The 24,291-nt window shown below is 36.1% G+C and overlaps 1 long non-coding RNA gene across 1 annotated transcript; it reads left to right on the top strand.

Moving 5' to 3' along the window:
- Positions 1–286: 286 nt before the first annotated feature.
- Positions 287–7,142, top strand: LOC132295451 (uncharacterized). Its single transcript, XR_009478475.1, has 5 exons — positions 287–671; positions 2,816–3,064; positions 3,191–3,960; positions 6,447–6,546; positions 6,840–7,142. It is a non-coding gene; the product is annotated as an uncharacterized LOC132295451 (long non-coding RNA).
- Positions 7,143–24,291: the final 17,149 nt, after the last annotated feature.

Below are 24,291 nucleotides of genomic sequence, written 5' to 3'. Positions count from 1 at the left end.
CCTTTTTTGTTCCGTGGATAAATTTCACATCTAAGGCGCCTTTTTTGCCCCGTAAATAAGCCCTAAAAACTGCATTTTTTTTTTGGCACAGTACGCCCCCACACCGTCCCTGAGACCTAAAAAAAATGGATAGCGGGAAAATTTTGCGCCCAAAATTTTTGTTCTGCTTTGTTTGGCTGAACCGTACACGCAAGAACAGAATGCCCATGATTATTTTATTTTGCAAAAAGTATAAAGTGGTATTAAACTACACCGTTTTATGTAAAAAAAAATAATAAACCTAACATTGTAAATCACTCTCTTCATCAATTAATCTAGAAAACCCTTCTCAAGAGTACTCAGCCCTTTTGCTCCTTTTGTCAAGGGTGTGTATGCCTCTTTGATCTACGATTTAGCTGGAAGAGAGAGGGAGATGATGGCTTCGTCGTTGCGGATTAACATTCAAGCTTTACCACTGGTAATAGTGAACATATTCGAGCACTACACGAGGGTCAAGTCCCAGTCCCACCCGCCTCACGCCGCCCCTGACGGCGGTGACGAAACACCGGCGCCTCCATCTTCACTGAGAGGGGACACATGGTCGAGATCTTCAATAGCTTCGAGCTTCTCCACGGTCCTTCCTCCCATTCCGGTGACCAAACCTTCCTCTTGAAGAAGCAAGAACTCTGTCGGTACTTTCTCAAATTCTCTCACCCCCCTTTCTCTCTCTATATATTTAGATGCTTTTTGAAAAAAATTATTGGGTTTGCCTAAAAATTGAAGGAATAACGATCTTTTTATAAATCAGATTAGAAAGTTTTTCCCCAATTTTATATTCTTGAGTGGTATTCTACTGGGATTGATTCTCAAGAATCCGATATACTTCTTATGATTATTCCCTGCATTCATCGGTGGTGAGTTCTTCTTCGACCACATCAACCATTCAACCTTCTTTGGCTTAAGGTTTCTGATTATCATTTCCAACAATTGTGAGTTCTTTCTAATTTTCCATGAAGGCCCTCTTTCTCTCTATACACACATATGTGTATATGCTTATATCAATTTCCAAACTTGACCATGACCTTCCGTTACTTGTATATGTTCTTAGATACTCACTTTTATTTGAATACTAATTTATTAGCTTTTAGGGTTTTTCCCTTTGATCTTATATCTATATGGTTTTTGTTTCTTTTCTATGTCAAACTCCAATTTTAGCTCAAAGTTATGCTTCTATTTATGTGCGGATTGAATATTGTTTTGTTTTGTTTTTAATTTTTGTATTGTATGGTATCTTTCTTATCCCATTTTTCAATATATTTTTGTTGGATGATATATTCATAAATGGTAGCAAAAAAACATATGTTGAATTTTGCATAAAAATTGCATAATAAATATGAGGGGAGCTATAGTGAAGGTGTTTAGGAGTTTATTGGGTTCTTAAAATTGATTGAGAGATTAACTTCTAATAAAAGTAGATTTATCCCAAAAATAGTTACCTTTGGAACAAAATTCTGGAAAGTTACTGGAAATGCTTATTTGGTTTCTAAGAAGTATTCTTGTTTTTAAGTATTTTGGCTTGGCTTTGAAGTTTGAAGTGAATGTTCTTCAATGAAGGATCTTATAAGGTGGTTAAAGCATTGATTTCAAAACCATTTCTCTCCACTAATTCAAGGAACTATAAAACTTTTTTCTTGAGGGTGAGTTTTGAGTGACAATTCAACGAAAACTTTATTCAATAAATGAACTTAAATTTTTGGTATGTATTTCATTTGTGTATGCTATGTATGGATGTTTTATTGAAGTATAATTCTTTAATTCTTGGTAATACAGAATTGAACACTTTAAGTAAAGAGAATTTAAATATTTTTTTCTGCCTATTGTCTGCCACATGCATGATGATTAATTCTAAATTTTGTGATTAACTTTTTCAAGTACTAAGTTTCAATTTTTAGATAACTTTTTTATGTGGGATCCATTTTGCCAAAGATTCTATGCTTTTATTCTAGTCAACAATTTAAGAATTCCTATTGCTTTTTTTTTATTGGCCATCAATATCATTTGTTATTGCACTTTTAATTTCTTCATTGTTTAAAGAAATTGATTCTAATGCTTGAAAATGATTGGGCCAACAAACTCATTAAACTTTTTTAAGTTACATGTTTTGCTTAATGTGATTTTTTTACTTATTTAATATTTTTATTTTTTTGTAATGAAGAATCAACCTACTCGCTATCCATTTAAACTCTCGAAAGGTTTACAAATTTTGAATGCACTTTATCGCCCTCAAACTAATGTGATTTCTCTAAACCACTTTAATAAAATTAATTTTTTGTAGATGATAGTTGTAGAAAGATAATGAAAATAATGGGTTGAATAATCCCTAAAACAAATAATGGATACCAAGAATTCTTCTTCCAAAAGAAAAACCTCCAAGATCCCCTCTGAGGTATCTCTCCCTGTATTCTCTCCTTCTCTCTCATATATGTCGTAATTCTTAATTGAATTTTCAATATCCTCTTTGTTTTTTTTTTTTTTTGGTAATAGTACTGGCAATTCTCAAGCTTCTAGTTGGGACTTGCGAACCCCAAGGTCATATAATTCTCTCTCTACCCATAAATCCCTTCTAACCCCGTCTCCCTCTTCACTTAATGAGCGAGTTGGAGTTTGACAGCTTGTGGTATTGATTCTGATCTTATTTACCCAATCTATGGTTCATATGGGGTACTTTGACCAGACTTGTAAAAGTGTATCAAATTGCTGCATTTTTTTGGGTATTTTGACTGGCTCTGTTTTTTTATCTGTATTTGTGACCTTATCTGGTTGTTTTACATTCTAGGTAAATGCATTGTTATGTTCCTTAGATATTGATAATGATATTCGGGCTAAGGGGCCTCTACCTGGGAGATTCCGTGAGATGGAGGAATACTGGAACGAGTCCCAAGGCATGCTTAAACCGGCTCATCTTACAGATGGATGGGTTGCTGAATATACACAAGCCAGAGTGGAACATGGTGACCCTAATTCTTGGGCCCAGTCGTTTGAACAGCAATGCGGCGTTAATGGTTGGTCTTCTGTATTTAAGCATGTAAGTAATTAGTTGTACAATTTGCATGGCTCGAAGCCCGACACCATCTTACTTAACATAAATTTCTACTTCAATTTTGTTATTTAACTCACTTGGCAATTAATGGTACTTGTTTTGTTTGTACAGGAACAATCTCAGTTGACATCGGTAGATAGAATGAGAGGTGCAAATATTTCAAACTTAGCTGCTATGGAGTAGACTCGTATGCTGGCGCACACATTATCTCAAAATGATGTAAATTAGATAGTCAAGTCAAACCAGCTGCATTACCTGCAGTTGGGGATTGGGCAGCAGAATATCAACAACAATATGATGGAGGTCATACATAGGCTGACCAGTTTGTGCATAATGAGGCAAGTAAGCTTGGTGTACATATTTAGTTCTTTTTGATAAGTTTATTGACTTCTTGTTGTTAATTACAAAGTTCAGTGATACTGCTTTCTCACTTAATGCCAAAGCATACATCTTGGTCCAAAGCCATGTTTTTTTAGTAATAAGGTTGTCAATCCTCATGATTGACGAGTGCATCCATCCCCATTCTATGGGATAATTTTTTGGTGTTAGATTTCAGGGCACGTTTTATGGCAAGAGTTAGGAGCAATTTCATGTTCTTGTTTAGGTCTTTGAGTAGTATGCAATTAAGAAAGCTTGAGCTTTGGTTTCCTTTTTATTTTCTAGGGTTTTATTTCCCCTTTCATTGGCTGGTTCTAAGGTTTAATGTATTGAATCTACACTCTTGATTTTGCCTTTTTTATTGAGACTTTTCTAACCTAATTTATGCACCATGTTAATGTATGTTGCCCTGATGCGGAGATGATGGAGGACGACTTGTCTGTACAGAGAGATTAAGAACCAAAGATATAACACATAGAGTAGAACCGAAGTATTATTGGCAGGTGCATTTTGTTTGTTGCAACATTTTTTAAACTGAACCTTTGTCTGTTCCATCTTTGTACTCTAAAATCTTAGGGCAAATCATGAAATTGAATATAACATTAATCAATTTTATGATTGCACATTTCTAATGCTTTTTACTCATGCTCAAGGGGGTCACGTACCTTTAAGTGACCAATTTTGAGGTGTATAGGGAGTCACGTGCCTTAACTGACCAATTTTTTAAATTATTGTACATAAATGGAGGTCGGGAAATTGTTGTGGATGGAGTATGGTTTTCATTGATCGCATTTTAATTTGTTGAATCATCAAATAAAACAACATATAGAATGAGATAAAATTAAATTTAATCATGCTATAAAGCCAAAATCTCTCTATATATTCACACACTCCATAAGTCATGATAGAATTTAAACATTACAAGTACTTGTAACTATCTCCATAAGTCGTGACAAAACATTCAAAATTTTGACAAAGTTTTCTTAGTTGAGTATTTTTTTTTTTCCCTTCAAATTTGAATTTGCAGTAATATGTTTAGTTTGAAAGAAACATAGTTACACTAGAAGGGGTTGATGATTTTTTAATCTTTTTTCTATGTTCCAAGAAAAATCACTTATATAAAAAAAATGTTCTAAGAAAAATCAAACACAGATATATTTTTCACTGAGTAGTCATCATGTATCATAAACCAAAATTGTGTAAATCAAACCCAATTTCTAAAACACAAAATTAGTTTTGGTGGGCAAAGTGATCTAATTTTCTACCAATGGGAATGCCTTCCATGTACACCTTCACAAACAAGGCTGCAGCTGCATAGAATTGGGTATTTGCATTCCTCAATGCAACCCTGCTACTCAAAAGTGGCTTGATCGGCGGCCAACCCAACCTTTGCTTCCTATATATACATACATACATACATATATATATATATATATATATATATATATATATATATATATAATTAAAGAAGGTATATGAGAAAGGTGAAATGTATTACTGAGAATAATAATAATGTATATTTGTGATGAATTAATTGAATTTATTAGATTGGTACCTTGAGTGGATAGGTCTTGAAGAAAAGAGAGAAATAATCTTGATATTGATGAAATTGGGAATTAGGAGAGGGTGGGGAGATGTTGAGACCAAGCCTAAGATCAGTGCTTAAATCCTTACTTGTTTTGGGGAGCTGATTTTTATGATCACAAATTAGAGAAGATGAAGAAGAAGAAACAGAAGAGACAGAAGGGAGGTAATTGTTGTTGTTGTTGCTCTCTATGGATGAACAACCACCACCACCACCACCACCACCTTTGCTTGCTTTTCTTGTCACTTATGCTAAAGAAATGCAGTTTGGCTTTCTTATATGAAGTTAGTAAACCAGAATATCATGTTTATCACTTTTGGAAAAGGAAAACTTGTAATTGAATAAGGTATTAAATAGCTTTAAATGTGGCTAGGCTTGGTAAGATGAATAACACATTTTCTTGCAACATAAAAATATATAGGTTTTAAATTTATTTTCCACGATCCAGATCTTTTAAGAAGATAAACATCTTTATTCATTGACTCTTTCCTAATTGGATATTTTGCATAGGTTCATGTGATAAGACCACATAAGATGCAAGGAATTTGTGCTAGCATCATCCTTGCTATTCATTAAAAGGAAAAAAGAGATTCCAAAATACTTTTGTCATGTAGAGAGCCATAGCAACGAATAATGATGTTAATTCCAAAGAAAGAGGGAATTCTCAAAGACCTACTAGTTCATTATTTTAACTCAAGCCTAGAAAGGGACTACAGAGAAGGGGGTCCCTTTAAGGGAATTCTCAAAGACCTACTCGTTCATTATTTAGTGTGTCCAGTTCTCTTTGTGACCCCAACAAGGTTTATGACTTCATCTTGGAACTGAAAAAGAGGTTTGGGGTGAATTAGGAGGATTGCTTCACCTCAAGATGCAAATTAGATAGTGCTGTATGTGTTCTTGTTTATGGAGTCTTTTTGTGTTCTTAAGATGGTGCACTATTTGGTTAAAATAAAGGGTACACTTAAGCTGTGTCCTTGGGATAATTCCTGTTAAAGAATTTGGAAAAGTCACAGATCTTTATGTAGCTCTTGTAATTTTTATTTTTCTTCAGAAAAAAGTGCTAGCTGTTGTAGAAAAAGGGAAATAAATACACCATGGCGTGCTTGCTTGGTTTCAGATGAAGTTTACATTATAACCACGAGTTAAAAAATGGTCTAGTAACTACAATGATTCCTCTTAATAAAAATCAGTTTTAAAAGACAGATTAGGGAAGTGAGATATATATAACAAAATAAAAAGAGGGTTATCAATTCATTTTATTAAGAGGTGAGTAACCTAGTGGATAAATAAAAATGAATTTGAAGTGAGAGCGTGTGCATATATCAATGTATATATATGTACACACACAATATATAGTAATAAGTTTTGGGTTTGATATGATTAATTAAAATGGTTAATTGGCAGGGGAAGGAGGCACTGGTGGATCACTTTGAGAAGTCTACGTTTCGGTGTGATACAAATGAGTTCCTGCCTGTGTGTTTTAGCCCAGCAAGGGATGGTTCTGGTAAGTGAGTGAAACAAAGTTTGGTTGGGAAGCGAATATATATATATATATATATATATATATATATATATATATATATATAGGAGTATATATATATATTAATTAATTAAGGGTTTAGTTTAGGGTACCATATCATTGGAGCATTTAGAGCAAGCCCCGCAAATAGACACTATAATAGTTCCTATGTGGTTTGTTTAATGACTTCTAAGTATTAATTCATCTTTTCTATTCCTACATCATCTTTATTACCAATTTGATGAGCTTTCCATTTTTTTCTGTTAAAAAAAATTTAGGTGGAGGTTTGATATCTGGGGTTACATTGGCTGCCAAGTTTATCAACCCTACTATTTGAGTTTTGGCTGCTGAATCAATGGGAGCACCTACTTGCTTGGATTTTGTACCGTGGAAAATGAGGTGGTGTTTTTGACAAGTGTAGATTGAAACTCAATTGTTAGGAAATTGATTTTTTTTTTTTTTTTTTTTGCAAATGGATTTACTTCCTATTTTGGCACATTGATCAATCATGAATTCTTGAATTGTAAAAATATTTTAAGTCTTTTGATATGTTTAATGTGATATTTCAAGATATTGTTTTGGTTATGGTTATTGATATTAACATATAAAATTGAAACTATGAATGTGTTGATATATTTTTGAATTAAATGATAGTTGAAAATTGATGCCAATTGCAGGTTGTATGAATGATTAGGTAGCATTTAAGGGTAATGTTATATATATATATATATATATATTTAATTAATGCCAATTGCAGGTTGTGTGAATGATTAGGTAGCATTTAAGGGTAATATTTTATAATTTTATTTCTTAAAAAAAATTATGTTATCTATGGGGAGCTTGAAACCCCCGTAAATATTATTTACGGGTAGTTAAAATTCGTCGTAAAAAACTTTTCTACGGCATCTGTCAGTGCCTTGTGAGATTATTTACAGGTAGTTAAAATTCGTCGTAGAAAACTTTTCTACGGCATGTGTCGATGCCTCGTGAGATTATTTACGGGTAGTTACAATTCGCCGTAGAAAACTTTTCTACGGCACGCTTTGGTGCCTCGTAAGTTAATTATTAACAGGTAAATATCCATGTTGTAAATAAATTTGAGTATTTGCGGAACCCTCATACACGAGGGCTTACAATGCGCCGTGAATGACTTTTCACGGCGTTTTTGACCCCTCGCAGAAGCCCTTTTTTCTTGTAGTGTGATGACACTAGATATTGGTAGACTCAGATTTCTAGCCAATCTATTGGTCCTGGACATGCACACTTATGATGTAATACTATGGATAGATTAGTTATCTCATTACCATGCCCAAGTTAATTGTTATGATAAGTATATTATTTTCACCATACCTGGTCAGGATATGTACGTCGTCGCTATGCCACTTTCTAATAGGGTTACTAACACGTATTTATTTTATGTGGAGGAGGAAACGAAGGAGGAGATTACTGTGTCATTGGATAGTATACCAATTGTACAAAAATTTTTGGATGTTTTTCAAGGATTCCAGAGTTGCCACCTAGTCGAGAAATAGACTTTGTGATTGACTTAGCACTAGGCACTACACCTATTGCTAAAGCACCATATAGAATGGCACCAATGGAGATAGGAGAGCTGAGGGATCAAATTCAGCAATTACTCAGCCAGGGTTTTATTCGTAGGAGTACTTCACCATAGGGAGCACCAGTTTTGTTTGTGAAGAAGAAGGATGGTTCACTCCTCTTGTGTATAGATTACAAGGAGTTGAATAAGGTTACTATTCAGAACAAGTACCCTTTACCCAGGATTGATGATCTTTTTTTATCAGTTAAAGGGAGTTACATACTTCTCTAAGATTGATCTGCATTTTGGATATCATCAATTTTGGGTTAGGGAGCAAGATGTTCCTAGGATAACGTTTCTCACTAGATATGGTTCTTATAAGTTTTGTGTTATGCCTTTCGGATTGACTATCGCACTAGCAGTCTTCATGGATTTAATGAACAGAGTCTTCAAGGCTTACTTAGATCAATTTGTCATCGTCTTTATTGATGATATTTTGATTTATTCTAAGTCGGAGGATGATCATGCTAGACATCTTCGCATAGTGTTACAAACGCTTCGTGAACACCAGTTATATTCCAAGTTCGAGAAATGTGAATTTTAGTAGTAGGAAGTGAAGTTTCTGGGTCACGTAGTGTCAGAAAGGGGAATAGCAGTAGATCCAGACAAGGTTTCAGCAGTAATAGAGTGGGGGGTAACCTATTTCACCTATCGAGATTCGGAGTTTTCTGGGATTGGCAGGATATTATCGTAGGTTCATTTAGGGGTTCTCGAAGATAGCGAGACCACTCCCTCACTTAACTAAGAAGGGTGTACAGTTCATGTAGGATGAACTTTGTCAGAAAGCTTTTGATAAGCTAAAAACTAAGTTGACTTTTTGTAATGACCCGGTCATTTTCCTTCTTTTCTTTTTTCGGTAATTTTTTTTTCGTCTTTTTCTCGTTTATCATTTCTCCTTGCATAACCTCACTTTTTGTACTCGGATTTGATTCCGGCTTTGCATACGTACATGATATTTAAATTCCATGATATCTGCATTTTTACTTTAGTAGAAAAGCATGATAAATGTTTACTTTCCTTGTAAAGGGTATGGATGCATAATTTTTTTGTAATATCCAGAATTTGTGGGGTTTTAGTGTAATTATGTAAAGTAATTATTTTTCATCTTAAGAACCATTTTATAATTTAACTTGTCAGATATTTTGAAAAATGATTTTTTTTGTAATTTTTTAAAAATATGACAAGTGTCACATTCTCATGGTGCGACTTGTTGGCATTAGGGCGGAGTGACTTGGAAGCTTGATCTCTTAACATTTGGAGGGTGGAAATTCACCCACTTGTTGGCCTAGGATAGGTGCACTTGTTGGCTTGGATGGTTGACAAGTGTGGGTGTGGGATTAAGTCTAGAAAGGAACCATGGATTTGTGACAAGTGTAGGCTCACAATTTAATCTTGCATTTGTGTGTGTATGAGAGGTAGTGTAAAAGCACATAGTGAGTGGAGGAATGCTAAATCTTCCACTCACCTCACTTTATTGTATCATCCTCACCACTTTGCTCTCAAACCCTAACCTAGCCTCCATTGAAGGAAAAGCTTGACTTAGAGCTTTGACTTCATTTTTGGTCTCCTTCCACTCACCTTAGACCATTAAGCATGGAATACAAAAGCCTTCCCTCATCTTCCTCTTCATAACCCTAGAAGGAAAACTTGAAATTCTTTTGCTTCCCTTGGATTCAAGAGGAACAATCCTCTTGTGAGGTAGGGGTGGTTGTATGTTTATCCTCTTTGGGTTTTATATGTATTGGAGCTTGATATATATTGATTACATGCTTTTTAAGTTCTTGTTTTTGCATATAAACAGAGATTTATTATACTTGGCTTATGAATTATGAATTAAAGCATGTAATGACTATTAAATGGACTAGGTAAATTATTGTTTAATGACTTGCCTAATACTTGTGATTTTATTGAGGGTCTATTATGGATTTCTTGGAGTTGGTACTTATATTGTTAAGTAATAGAAATTTCATTGAAGATTTAGTGTAAAGACCTTGTATATAGCACTTGTATTTACTTGTAGGTAAATTACTATATTGCATGATTAGTGATTGTGGCCTACATTGATAGTAAATTGCTTTAATGTAATATGTAGTATCATTAACTTGCCACTTTAGACATGTAACCATAAGACATGGTTTGTGTGGTTTTACCCTACTTGTGCTTGGTAGGTAGTTTCATGCATTGAGATTATATAAATGTCATGGACTTGTTGATTTTTGAAAGCTTGTAAGGATATGAAATGTTGATGGCTAGGGTTTGGCTCTAGTACAGAGGATAAGAATTCTCCTAAGTCATAGTGCGCACTAGGTAGTACCTTGTGGGTCGTAATTATCCAAAATAACTTGTATGGTCTTGTGATCACATATCCTAGTCTTCCCATTATTTGATTTTGTATTATTTTTCCAAGTTGTAAATCATAGATTTCTTGTAGCTTGTGATTTGGTGATTTTAGTTTCAATGCGGTTAGTGTACTTGTTCATGTATACTTGGATGCTATGTGGTTATCATTTCAAATATTTGTATAGCTTGAGATGATCCCTTAGAGTACCTTGAAAACATAAACGTTAGGTGGAATACACCCTTGTGATGATCTATATTTGGTTCACATTATACTTGAAACTATAAAGTATGCGCATGCACCACATCCTACGAGTAACTTGATTACTCACCCTAGTTGTTTGGGTTATGTTGCAGGTAAAGAGGCTTTATTTTGGGATGCATCACATCCCTAAGTTGCTTTGATGCCTTGAAGTATTTTGTTGTAGTTTTGAAAACATGTAGGTGTTAGCATGTAGTATCATTTTGGTGAAAAATGTTATTTTTGCCTTGAAATATGTAATGTGTACCTAAGTACACTTTTTGATACTTGTTTTGTATGTACAACATGAGGCCAAGGGCCATTAACTTGATGTTCACAAGCATGTTCTAAAAGTTCAAGTATTACAAATATAGTCTATGGTGAAAATTAGAGGTTTGACATGTCAAAATTTGTAAACGGATTGTAATGAGGCTCTAAACCATTGCAACATAGTTCAATATAAGTTTCATGTTTGTTGACATGTTCACATGCTTAATTTCCTTAAAAAGAATCAGTTTTGACCTATGCATGTGGGTAGAATGAATTCTATAGGTCCAATTATAAATCTCCCATGTTTAGTAAAGCTTCTAACAGGTTTCGAGGTGTTTCGGTTGACCGAAATACCTTTTTGGTTTGTAAAAATGCACATTCTAATGGCCAAAAACAACTTTCAAAGCCATTTCGGTCGACCGATTGCTTATTTCGGTAGACTGATGTAACCAAACCTCAAAAACATGATTTTAGAAAAAAAAATTTGTGGGTTTCGGTCTACTGAAACTCTATTTCAGTCAACCAAAATAGCCCTCATACCCCAGTCTTCCAGATTTAGTTTCAGTACTGATGTTCCAACTTCAAAAGGCCATAACTCCCTCGTTTCTAATTCAAATAGGGTGATTCTTTAGCCTAAACTCAAGGATTTTGAGTCATATTTCCAATGGGACCCATTCCATTCTCATATTCAAATCACAGTGGGAGTTATTAATGTTTTAGTGGGACAGTGTCAGTTTTCGCTTAAATCGAGAAAGGGCGTTTTGTGAAATTTTTGTCCAAAGTTCTTAGATCCTCTTGGAATTTTGTGAAATGATTTGATTAGGTTGTATTCACCTTGTTTAACTTGTTTAGAGTCAATCTCCCCTTTTAAATTGTAAATTGGCCATTTTGCCCTTAATTAACGAAATTTGCTCCTTTTTTACTCCCGTTTGCTCTTTCGCTTTCTTAAGGTTTCGTGACTTCATGGAAGGTTACATTGGTGTCTTAGGGATGATTTATATCCATAGAGACCTTATTTTATCATTTTTTTCTACATTTCGAATCCGTTATCGGGTTAACCTTCGGGAATTCACTATGCACCGGGTTGAAAATCATGGGTCACGACACTTTTGCACCGGTTCTGTCTACTTCACAGAGCAGGATAGAGTATCTTGTTTACACAAATTATTCTTTACAAGGTCTTGGGTGTGTTTTGATGCGGGAGGAACAACCAATTTCGTATGGATCTCGTAAGGTTAAGCCTCAGCTTAATTATCCAACACATGATTTGGAGTTGGCAGCTGTGGTCTTTGCCATACGCATTTGGAGGCATTATCTGTTGGGAGAGTCCTTTAAATTATTCATTGATCACAAGATTCTGCAGTATCTATTCACTCAATGGGAATTGAATATGAGACAGCGCCGATGGTTAGAGTTTGTGGAAGATTATCATTTCTCTATATAGTATCATCCAGGGAAAGCGAATGTGGTAGTAGATGCACTCAGTTTTCGACCCTATACGAGTCTTTTTGCCTTATTCACCACTAAGTGGAATGCTTTGAAGACCATTGACAAGTTGTCTAATGCTTTTATGGCTTGCATGGTAGTTACACCTTCTATCATTTATGAGATTTTGAAGGCACAACTCACGGGTCAGCAGTGCATTGACTAAGTTGCAGAGATAGCTTCTGGGGAGGTTCCATTTACTATGATGGGACTGATGGAGGTTTAAGGTACAAAGGGCGTTTAGTATTACCTTCTGCTAACGATTTGAGAAAGGATATGATGACTGAGACTCATCATTCTGAGTTTTCTGTTCATTCAGGAGGAGACAAAATGTATCAGGATATGAAGTGGTAGTTTTAGTGGGCAGGTATAAAAAGAACATTGCTATTTTTGTCTCTCGATGTAGTACTTGTCAAATGGTCAAGATTGATCATCAGAGGCCGCCATGAGCTCTACAACCACTACCTATACCGGAGTGGAAGTGGGGGAATATTTCTATGGATTTTGTAGAGGGATTGCCTAATTCATTTAAGGATCACAATTCCATTTGGGTCATCATTGATAGGTTCACTAAATCAGCTCATTTCTTGCTTATTCGCACTGATTTTATTTCGGAGTTGGCATGACTTTACGTTAAAGAGATTGTAAAGTTACATGGCATTCCATTATCTATTGTATCAAACAGGGATTCGAGCCTTGTGTTAGAATTTTTGGAAGAGTTTGCAGCAGGCTTAGGGTACAGAGTTGTATCTTAGCACTACTTATCATCCTCAGACTGATGGATAGACCGAGAGGGTTAATTAGATCATGGAGGATATGCTTCATTTTTGTGTTCTTAAATTCAAGGGCCATTGGGAGAATTATTTGCCACTTGTAGAGTTTGCATATAATAATAACTTCCAGAAGACTATTGGTATGGCACCGTTTGAGGCATTGTACAGCTCTTGTCGATCTCCTGTTTGTTGGATGGAGGTTGGCGAGAGCAGATTCTGGGTCCTGAATTCATTAAGGATACCTCTGAAAAGATCGTTCTTATTATCGCATGCACACTGCCCAGAGTGGGCAGAAGAGTTATGTAGATCATCGTACTCGTGCATTGGAGTTTCAGGGGATCAAGTTCTATTCAAAGTGTCTCCTATGAAAGGAGTAATACGCTTTAGGAAGAAAAGAAAGTTGTCACCACGGTTTGTCGATCCATTCATGATTACAAATTGCGTTGCAGCTATAGCTTATTGGTTAACACTTCTAGATCATTTAGATCGTGTACATAATATATTCCATGTTTCCATGTTGCAGAATTTTCTGCGAGATGAGGATCGGTATCAGCATATCGATGTTGGTGAGATTGAGTTGTAGCCGGATGCAACAAATAAGGAGCCATTGTGTCATATTGTCTACCGTAGGGATCAGATTCTTCGCAATAAGGTAATACCTTTAGTGCGTGTTTAGTGGAGTCACCATAATGCGGTTGAGTCTACTTGGGAACGGGAGGATGTGTTTTGCTTGCAATTTTCTGAAATACTTGAAAAAGGTAAGAGTGAATTTCGAAGATGAAATTCTTTTTGTTAGGGGGAAGAATGTAATACCCCTAATTTTAAAAGGATAATCTCGGTATTTCTTTTAATTTTTTTATTTGCATTTTTATTTATTTAATTGAATTATTGATGATTTGATTATATGTTAATTGTTTTGTTTAATTTAGTTATTTATTTTCATTTAAATGGTATGCTTATGTGGACATTGAACTAATCATTTATTTGAATAGATTAATTAATTAAATAATATGATTAGGTTATGGGTTTAGTTAATGTATGTTAAGTGTTTAGTTGTATTACTTGTTTAAATTAAATGTTTAATTGTTTTTATTTTTAAAGGAGTCGGGCTTAGACAATAGTAATGGACCAACCATTTGAGTCTCATGGACTACTTGGATAGGAGATTAAATAGGTACAGTTTTATCCATGGATAGTTATACATATATATATAGGTAGATATGTATATAAGGTTGGTTTAATTATTAATTATAATTAATGGTTAAATAAGTTGTAGTATTCAGTATATATATTATATGGTTCTAGGGTTTAATATATATTTATAATTATCACGTGGTAGGATAGCCGACCTAGTTATATAATTATTTTATTTTTCTTTTCCTTCTTTAAGTATAATTAGAATTAGGTTTTTTTAAGTCTATATATATGTCGTTATATGTCTGCCAAGGGTTTTTGTGATACTCCCTGATTTCGGAACACGGGTTGATCAAATCCGCGCACAAAATTAAGGGATATCAAAACAATTAAAGTATTTCAAATAAACACAGAGTACAAAATGAAAAAAAAGAATAAATATTATGCTAAAGAGAAACTAATGAATAAAAATTTCCATTAATAACTCTTTAGTGGTTACAACTCGGGAATCCCGTAACTCAAGAACCCCTTAACCAAAATCCACTATCCATAAATCCATTAATAATTACTGAAGTAATAATATCCTACTTTGAAATAAACCAAAAGAATGGATAAGTCCTCCCGCTGCAAATCCTCAACCATGAGACTTGAACTTCTAATAACCTAAAAAACAAATCGCGGGTTAAACCCTATAAGTAAGCTCTCTCTACCAGGCCTCTGAAAACCAATAAGCAGATCATTTCTGATCAAAACCAAACCTAATAAAGAATTTAATTTTATTATAGCATTATATATGTATATATAAATAATTATATATACTACACTAGTCACATCCATTAATAGATTTATTAAATTTCCAAAACCTATTAAACAATGATAAAAATAATACTCACACTTAGACCAATGTACCACTTCTTATTAAAAAGAAACTCCTTTGACCTTAATCCCATCATATTCAGTTGTTTAATCATTTAAACGATAAATTGTAATAAAAGGCATAATATATTTAATCCCAAAATCCGATGATGATTTTAATTATTTAAATCACATATCAAAAATCTAAGCTTTAACAAATCATCCATATCTCCACCAATGTTATTTTATTAATATAAAATAATATACTAACCAGTAAGTATTAGATTATTCTAATTTAAGAATATCTAATCTTAATCCAGTCTATTCATACAATAACCATAGATGATATTTTAATCATCTAACACATAGCAATTTAATTACGCTTTGGCAAATCAACCATGCCATTATGAATATTTTAATTTATATATTGCTAACTCAACCATGCCTCCTTAAATATATTTATTTATACATTGGCAAATCAACCATGCCTCCTTAAGTATATATTTATTTATACTTTTAATTAGCAACCCATTTATGCTTCCCACGTATGTATTTTATATATACAAATAAGACAATATTTAAGTCTTTGGCAACTCATCCATGCCTATAATTCAACGATGTACCAAACCTTAAAAGTTAATTTATCAATGTAATGACCCAGTCATTTCCTTCCTTTCCTTTTTCCTCAGAATTTTGCGGATGAATTTTTTTCGTTGAAATTTCTTTTCTAAGTTCGGTTTCTTGTCACTAAATGTCGTCTCGAGTGCTCGAAAATGGTTTCTGAGACTCTTTCCCTTGGATTGACAACTTCCTTTGAGGACCAAGTCATTTCCACATTTTTCGTTTTTCGACACTATTCACTTTTCGTCATTTTCCCTGTTTTGTCCTCTCCCCTATTTTGTCTTTTTCCCGTTTGTCACTTAGTTGGCATAACCTCACTCCTTGTGTTCGGAGTTGATTTTTGACTTCATGTATCTTCATTCTAAGTGGTTTCCACAAAATACATATATTTACTTTTGCAAGAAAGTACTCTGGTTGTTCTCGGTATCCATAGCGGCGTGGATGCAAGGTTCTTCAGAAACATTTTTGTTTCTTGGGGTGTTTTTCGTAAATGTCTTTTGAAGATATTTTATTTCAGGGGTTTCTAAGAAAATATCTTTTGGAAGATATTTTCATTTAAGGTCATTTGTGCTATTATCTGTTTGTGTAGGGGCCTTTGTGCAATTAATGAAAGTTAGTTGCTAAGTGTCTCTTTGGGGCTTGAATCCTCGTACGGGATTCATTTTCACATTTCGTTGAGTCGTGTACTGTAACACCCCCACATTTTCCACGCATAAGTTGATCAGGCTTATACATGAAAAACGAGGGATATCAAAAACAATTGGCAATATACAAGCATGGAATACAAAATGATGATAATAAAAGAATTTAGACAGGAAAGGAACACTAAATAATACAACATCCATCCATCCTTTATTTAAATACAGTACTCCATTACAACTTGGAAATCCTATGTCAAGGATCCCTAAATATAAACCTGAGAGTTCAACGTCAAAAGTAAATAAAAACTGAAACTGAAGTAATACGTAAAACTTCTACCCTGAACTGGATCCTAAGAGTAGATGAGTTCGGATGGTGGTCCCTCACTGCTAACCTCAACCTTGGAACGGGTACTGACCGTATCCTGAAATAACAACAATGGTGGGTCAACCCCACGAGCAAGTCCTCTCTACTATGACCCAAATCAGAGAATCAAATAAATTAATCATTATGAATCGGATGAGTACTATATCTGTATACATCCTAAGGGAACTATCCAATGTATAACATGACCTCAACCAGAATAGACGGTGATCATTTAGACTCACACTAGGTGGTTAAGTGTCGTCTTTCCCTACCCGGGAAATCAGCTATTATACATAGTGCACGGTACTGACAACGCAGACTATAACGAACTACACAATGATAACACCTCTCAAAGTAATGATGAATATACTGAGCATATAAATTAGGCAACACATGCCAATAATATTACTAAACATACTGAGCATGTCAATTAGGCAACACATGCCAATAATATTAAACCACATACCCCGACAGCCACACATCTGTCTATAGCAACGAATGCATAAGGTATAAATGAGTCTAAACTTATTAGCCAGCTCACATGGTTCTATATGGCAACACATCCATATAATATAAATGCGACATAATAAATAGTCCATTTATTCCCTGAAATGCACACAGCATAATAATTATGGTTGATATATGATTAACAGTATAAATATCCCATAATATAATGGATAATTTATCTGACTAAAACCATGGCATTATTTAATTTAACAGTAATGTTTGATACCATTTAATAAGATAATAACACTATTTATATTTAACAATGTCGTTAAATAAATCACATTAGTATCCGTACTGTGAACGAGCCAATAAATGCTTAGAAAAGATTAATCGGCCATAAGAATAAGTAACGGGTATTAAAATAATAATTTCGTGGCCCGTTAAACCCGTAAATACCAACACAGTACCTAAAAATCCGAGTTTAAGGTTCTGGAATTTACAAAACAGGCCCTAGGGGTATTTTGGTCATTTCCAGCAGCTGTAGAGACCCCACACGCGCCCTCACGCGCCTCCCAGAGCCTCCCCACGCGCAGCCCAACCTTCCACACTCTCCCACGCGCCTCCACGCGCTCCCACACGCGCGCACTAATGCATCCTGATGACGTGGCTCGTCCTAATTCGTTGGCTGCATCATCCTACTATGGCCGCGCTATACTGAATCATCTCACCCTCTCATCACTCAATCCTATGCTCCTAGATCCGGGTGTACCGCGGTAACATGGACCGCGATGCACCGGATCAATCAGCTTCATCTAAGGCCCAGGATGCGCGCGCACACCCTCCTATGGTGCGCCGCATCACACCGGATCACTCCGGTCATCTCCCCCATTGCCGGCGACCGAAAAACTCGCCGGAGGGTCGCCGGAAAATACAGAAAAATTCCGAAAATTGCCCAAAAATTCTAGAAAAAATTCTAAAGCCTTAAATAACAATTTCCCAAGTTTCAAATAATTACCTAGGCTAATAATAAATTATTTAACCCTTAAATAATTAATATCTCATTATTTTAATAAATTAAATAATTAATTTCTCATTGTCCTAGCATGGTTTCTAACCTCAAAAAAATAGCCGAATAAATGTAATGAATAATTTATGGACTCAAAGGGGAAAAGTAGATAATAACTTGCCTTTTTGGATTTAAAATAAATCCGCCGGTTGCGCGTAATCGGGTAAATTCCCTACACCGGTCCAGGCTCCTTTCTTTCTCTCTTTTCCTTTCGGTCTTATACAAGAACTCACTTTTATTATTTCCTTCTTCAACTTATGTGAATCCTCAACTAAAGGGCTAACTTCTATATATAAATAACTTATATAATTTAAATATTACAAATATCTATTTTTGCATTTAATTAACCACATTCCCAACCATAAGGCTTTAAGGCTAGCAAGCCAAGTCAAGCAAGATATCCTAAGGTAAATCCTATCCTAAGATTTAATTTCTTCATCATTACATTGATTTAATACTATTATTATTTATTATAAATATTATTATTATTTTTATTATTAATAAACTATTATAATTATTATTATTATAAATATTATTATTATATTATTATTATTATTATTAAATACAAATTAAATACTTTAATTAAATAATATTAATTAATCTAAAACATAACCAATAAAATGTCTAAACTAATCATTATAATATATAGAACAAAAAATTGAATATTACATGCACAAATAAATAAAATTAATTAAATAATTTAACATATATAATTAAAAGGTGAATAAATCTACACATTAAAGAATTAACCTAACACAAAATTAATTTAAATAAACTCTTTAAAATTACGGGGTATTACATTCTCCCCCCCTAATAAAGGAATTTCGTCCCCGAAATTCACTACATACCTGTATTAAAAAGCTTTGGATACTTGGCACGGATAATATCTTCTCGTTCCCAAGTAGACTCTGTAGCACTATGATGACTCCACTGTACACGTACTAATGGAATAGTCTTCGTGCGCAGTATCTGATTCCTACGATCGAGAATACAGTAAGGTTGTTCCAAATAGGTTGCATCGGGTTGCAACTCAATTTCACCCACATCAATGTGTTGATATCGATCTTCTTCCCGTAGAAATTTTCGCAGCATAGATACATGAAAAACATTATGTACCCTATGAAGATTATCTGGTAGAGCCAGACGATAAGCTACTGCCCCAATCCGATCTGTAATCATAAAAGGACCCACAAAACGAGGCGATAACTTACCCTTTGACCCAAACCGCATTACTCCCTTCATGGGAGAAACCTTAAGCAAAACCTGATCACCAACCTTAAACTCCAAAACACGAGTTCGACGGTCAGCATAACTTTTCTGTCTGCTTTGAGCTGTACGCATCCGATCCCTAATGATAGCGATCTTTTCTGATGTGTCCTTAATAAATTCAGGACCTAAAAAGCTGTTCTCACCAACTCCAAGCCAACAGACAGGAGACCTACACGGTCTACCATACAAAGCCTCAAATGGTGCCATACCAATAGTTTTCTGATAACTATTGTTATAAGCAAACTCTGACAGCGGTAGATATTCCTCCCAATTGCCCTTAAAATCAAGAACACATGCCCGCAACATGTCTTCTAAAATCTGATTAACTCGCTCAGTCTGTCCATCTGTTTGAGGATGATAAGCAGTGCTAAGATAAAGTTCTGTACCCAAAGCCTGCTGAAAGCTCCTCCAAAATCCTGATACAAACTTCGGATCTCTATCTAATACGATGGACAATGGTACGCCATGAAGTTTCACCATTTCTGCAATATACAGCTTAGCATACTGTTCTGACGTAAAGTTTGAACGAACAAGCAGAAAATGAGCGGACTTGGTCAATCTATCAACAATGACCCAAATAGAGTTGTGATTATGCTGTGAAGTAGGTAATCCCTCTATGAAGTCCATGGAAATACTCTCCCATTTCCACTCTGGTATGGGAAGTGGTTGTAACGATCCTGGCGGTCTCTGATGATCAATCTTAATCATCTGACAGGTGCTACATTTAGAGACAAAGATAGCTATGTCTCTCTTCATGCCGGCCCACCAAAACTGGCGTTTCATGTCCTGATACATCTTGTCTCCCCCTGGATGTACAGAGAACTGAGAAGTGTGTGTCTCTCTTATCACAACATTTCTCAAATTGTCAGCTGAAGGCACAATTAAACGTCCTTTGTACCTCAATCCTCCATCAGTCCCTATAGAATAAAAAGGAACATCTCCGGAGGCTAACTCCAAAACCCGATCAATACACTATTGATCTGAGAGTTGCGCTTGAATGACCTGATGAATGATAGAAGGAGTTACTACCACACATGCCATAAAAGCGTCTGCTAACTCATCAACAGTCTTCAAAGCATCCCACTCTGTTGCAAACAAAGCTGAAAGGCTGACATAGGGTCGGCGGCTGAGTGCGTCTGCTACAACATTCGCTTTCCCTGAATGATACTGTATAGAGAAATGATAGTCTTTCACGAACTCCAACCATCTGCGCTGTCTCATATTCAGTTCCCTCTGTGTGAACAAATACTGTAGACTTTTATGATCGCTAAACAATCGAAAAGTCTCCCCCAAAAGATAATGCCTCCAAATATGCAAGGCAAAAACCACTGCTGCGAGCTCTAGATCGTGAGTCGGGTAATTAAGCTCATGAGGCTTAAGCTTCCTAGACCCATAAGAAACTGGTCGCTCTTCTTGCATCAACACACAACCCAAACTTCAGAGAAGCGTCGGTAAATACTAAATACTCGATTCCACTCTGAGGTGTGGCTAAGACAGGTGCAGAAGTTAACTTACTCTTCAATTCAGCAAAAGCAATCTGACAAGAATCATCCCATACAAATGGTACATTCTTCTTAGTCAGATGAGTAAGTGGACCCGCAATTTTGGAAAATCCCTGGATGAACCTGCGATAATACCCTGCCAATCCCAGAAAACTGCGAATCTCTGTCGGTGAGGTAGGCTGTCCCCACTCCATAACGGCCGCAACCTTGGCTGGATCTACTGCTAACCCTTCTTCTGACACTACATGACCCAGAAATTTGACCTCTTTCTGCCAAAATTCACATTTCTCAAACTTCGCAAACAACTGATGTTCTCGAAGTGTCTGCAATACTATGCGTAAATGTCTGGCATGGTCCTTCTCCGACTTAGAGTAAACCAGAATATCATCAATGAAAACAATGACAAACTGATCTAAGTACTCTCTGAATACTCTATTCATCAAGTCCATAAAGACAGCTGGAGCGTTCGTTAAACCGAAAGGCATAACACGAAACTCATAAGATCCGTACCTTATGAGAAATGCTGTCTTTGGAACATCTTGTTCTCTGACTCGTAGCAGATGATAACCAGACCTCAAATCGATCTTTGAGAAGTAAGTAGCTCCCTTCAACTGATCAAACAGGTCATCAATTCTGGGCAACGGGTACTTGTTGCGAACAGTGACCTTGTTCAGTTCTCTGTAATCAATACAAAGACGAAGAGATCCATCCTTCTTCTTTACAAACAGTACTGGTGCTCCCCATGGTGAAGTACTCCTGCGAATAAATCCTTGGCTGAGCAACTGCTGAATTTGATCTTTCAACTCTCGCATCTCCACTGGTGCCATTCTGTACGGCGCCTTAGCAATAGGCATAGTGCCTGGAGCTAAATCAATAACGAAGTCTATCTCTCGACTCGGTGGCAAGCCTGGAATTTCCTTAAATACATCCTGGAATTCCTGTACTACCGGGATGCTGTCAAGAGATACTGCAGTCGCTTCCTGTGAGTCCTCCTCAAGAACGAATAAATAAGTGCTAGGCCCTCTATCAGGTTGTGGTACAACAAGAAGATACATCTCCTGTCCTGGTATAGCAAATACAATAGACTTTTCGTAACAGTTAACCTGAGCATGGTACTGAGATAACCAGTCCATCCCAAGTATAACATCATACGAATGCATATCTAACACTAACAAATTTGCAAGAAATCGAAGCCGGCCTATATCTATAAGGATATCACCGCTACACTCTCGTAAAATTGCGCCAACTCCCAATGGTGTATAAATATTAAGAGGTTGGTCACATAACTGAGTCGTCATACCAGATAAGATAACAAAAGATCTAGACACAAAAGAATGTGATGCACCAGTGTCAAATAGTATACGAGCAGTTCTACCATGTATAGAAAACATACCCTCAATAGCCTGAGGAGCCTGCGCATTATGTGGCATGAAGTTATAAACTCTGCCGTGATGCAACTGCTGTGGAGGTTGTCCCGGAGGAAATGGTGGTGCTGGAAGTGCCGGAAAATTCTGAACTTGCCCACGTGGCATCGGTGGGGCCGGTAGAGGTAATGGCTGATTAGGTCTCGGCTGCCCATACTGTCCCTGCTTAGCTTTGGGACACATCTTGGCCGGATGCCCAATCTCTCTACAGTGATAACAACGTCCCGTAAAAGGACCTGCCTGCCTTCTCTGTTGATTTCCCGACCACTGTTCCTGTCCGGTCTGAGGTACCCCACCTTGTCTACCCTGATTAGGGACTCCATCCCTCTGCACATCTGGGTTTCCTTTATTTTTCTTCCAAGGTTGATGTCCTTGAAATCTGCCCCGATTATTGGACTTTGTACCACTGCTGCTTCCTTTCTCCACTGTCTGGTAGTCTCGGTTAGCCCGCTTATCTCCCTTGGACTTCCGGTAATCACTTCTCATCTGGCAGTGCTGTAAAGCGGCATTAACCACCTGGATATAAGTAGTATATGCCGGACTACCTATGATCACCACTTTAATCGGCCATATCAACCCCTTAACAAAGCGGTCTGTCTTCTTCTCTTCCGTATTGACCTCCTCTGGTGCAAATAATGACAAGTTAATGAACTTCTGTTCATACTCAGCCACAATCATATCCTCCTGTTGCAGATCCAGAAATTCAGTCTTCATCGCTGATCTTACTGACATAGGAAAATACTTGTCATCAAAGCGAGTCTGAAATTCAGCATAAGTCAATCCGGTCCTCTCTTCGACAGTCGTAATAGACTCCCACCACTGCAATGCATTGCCTATCAGCATAAACGTAGCTAGCATCTGTTTCTGCACTTCGGTACAGATTACCATCCGAAGATGACGCTCGCTCTCCTGTTTCCACTGATATGCTAACAAGACATCTGTGGACCCCGCAAATGTCGGTGGATTCCCTCTGATAAACGAGTGACGAATTTTGTCCCATGACATTGGCTGCGCCACTGGTTCAGGAACAGGTACTATCGGAGGAGGTTGCTGGTTTCGTAGAGCAGATGCCACTCCTGCTGCTACAGCTCGTGCAATAATATCAGCAACTTGAGGGGAAAATTCCTGATTCTCATTTTGAGTTGGGGAAATACTGCGATGACGGTTCGCATTCCTTGTCCCACGCTGAGACATCCTTCTTTTAAATTCAGAAAAATCTAACGTCAGTATATTATAATGGACCGACTAAAAGAATACAAGGAACCCTAATACTTAGGTTCTAATTATCAGAATACACAACGCGGAAGTATAGTAATCACAGATCCCTAAGACACTCGAACCTGGAATGCTCTGATACCAACTGTAACACCCCCACATTTTCCACGCATAAGTTGATCAGGCTTATACATGAAAAACGAGGGATATCAAAAACAATTGGCAATATACAAGCATGGAATACAAAATGATGATAATAAAAGAATTTAGACAGGAAAGGAACACTAAATAATACAACATCCATCCATCCTTTATTTAAATACAGTACTCCATTACAACTTGGAAATCCTATGTCAAGGATCCCTAAATATAAACCTGAGAGTTCAACGTCAAAAGTAAATAAAAACTGAAACTGAAGTAATACGTAAAACTTCTACCCTGAACTGGATCGTAAGAGTAGATGAGTTCGGATGGTGGTCCCTCACT

This window comes from Cornus florida, unplaced genomic scaffold, assembly GCF_030987335.1.
Source record: "Cornus florida cultivar Cherokee Brave unplaced genomic scaffold, ASM3098733v1 CherokeeBrave_3.0.0_Hap2_Chr02, whole genome shotgun sequence".
NCBI classification, from domain to species: Eukaryota; Viridiplantae; Streptophyta; class Magnoliopsida; order Cornales; family Cornaceae; genus Cornus; species Cornus florida.
Note: the sequence above shows the minus strand (reverse complement) of the source record. Positions and strands in the feature narration are given on the sequence as shown.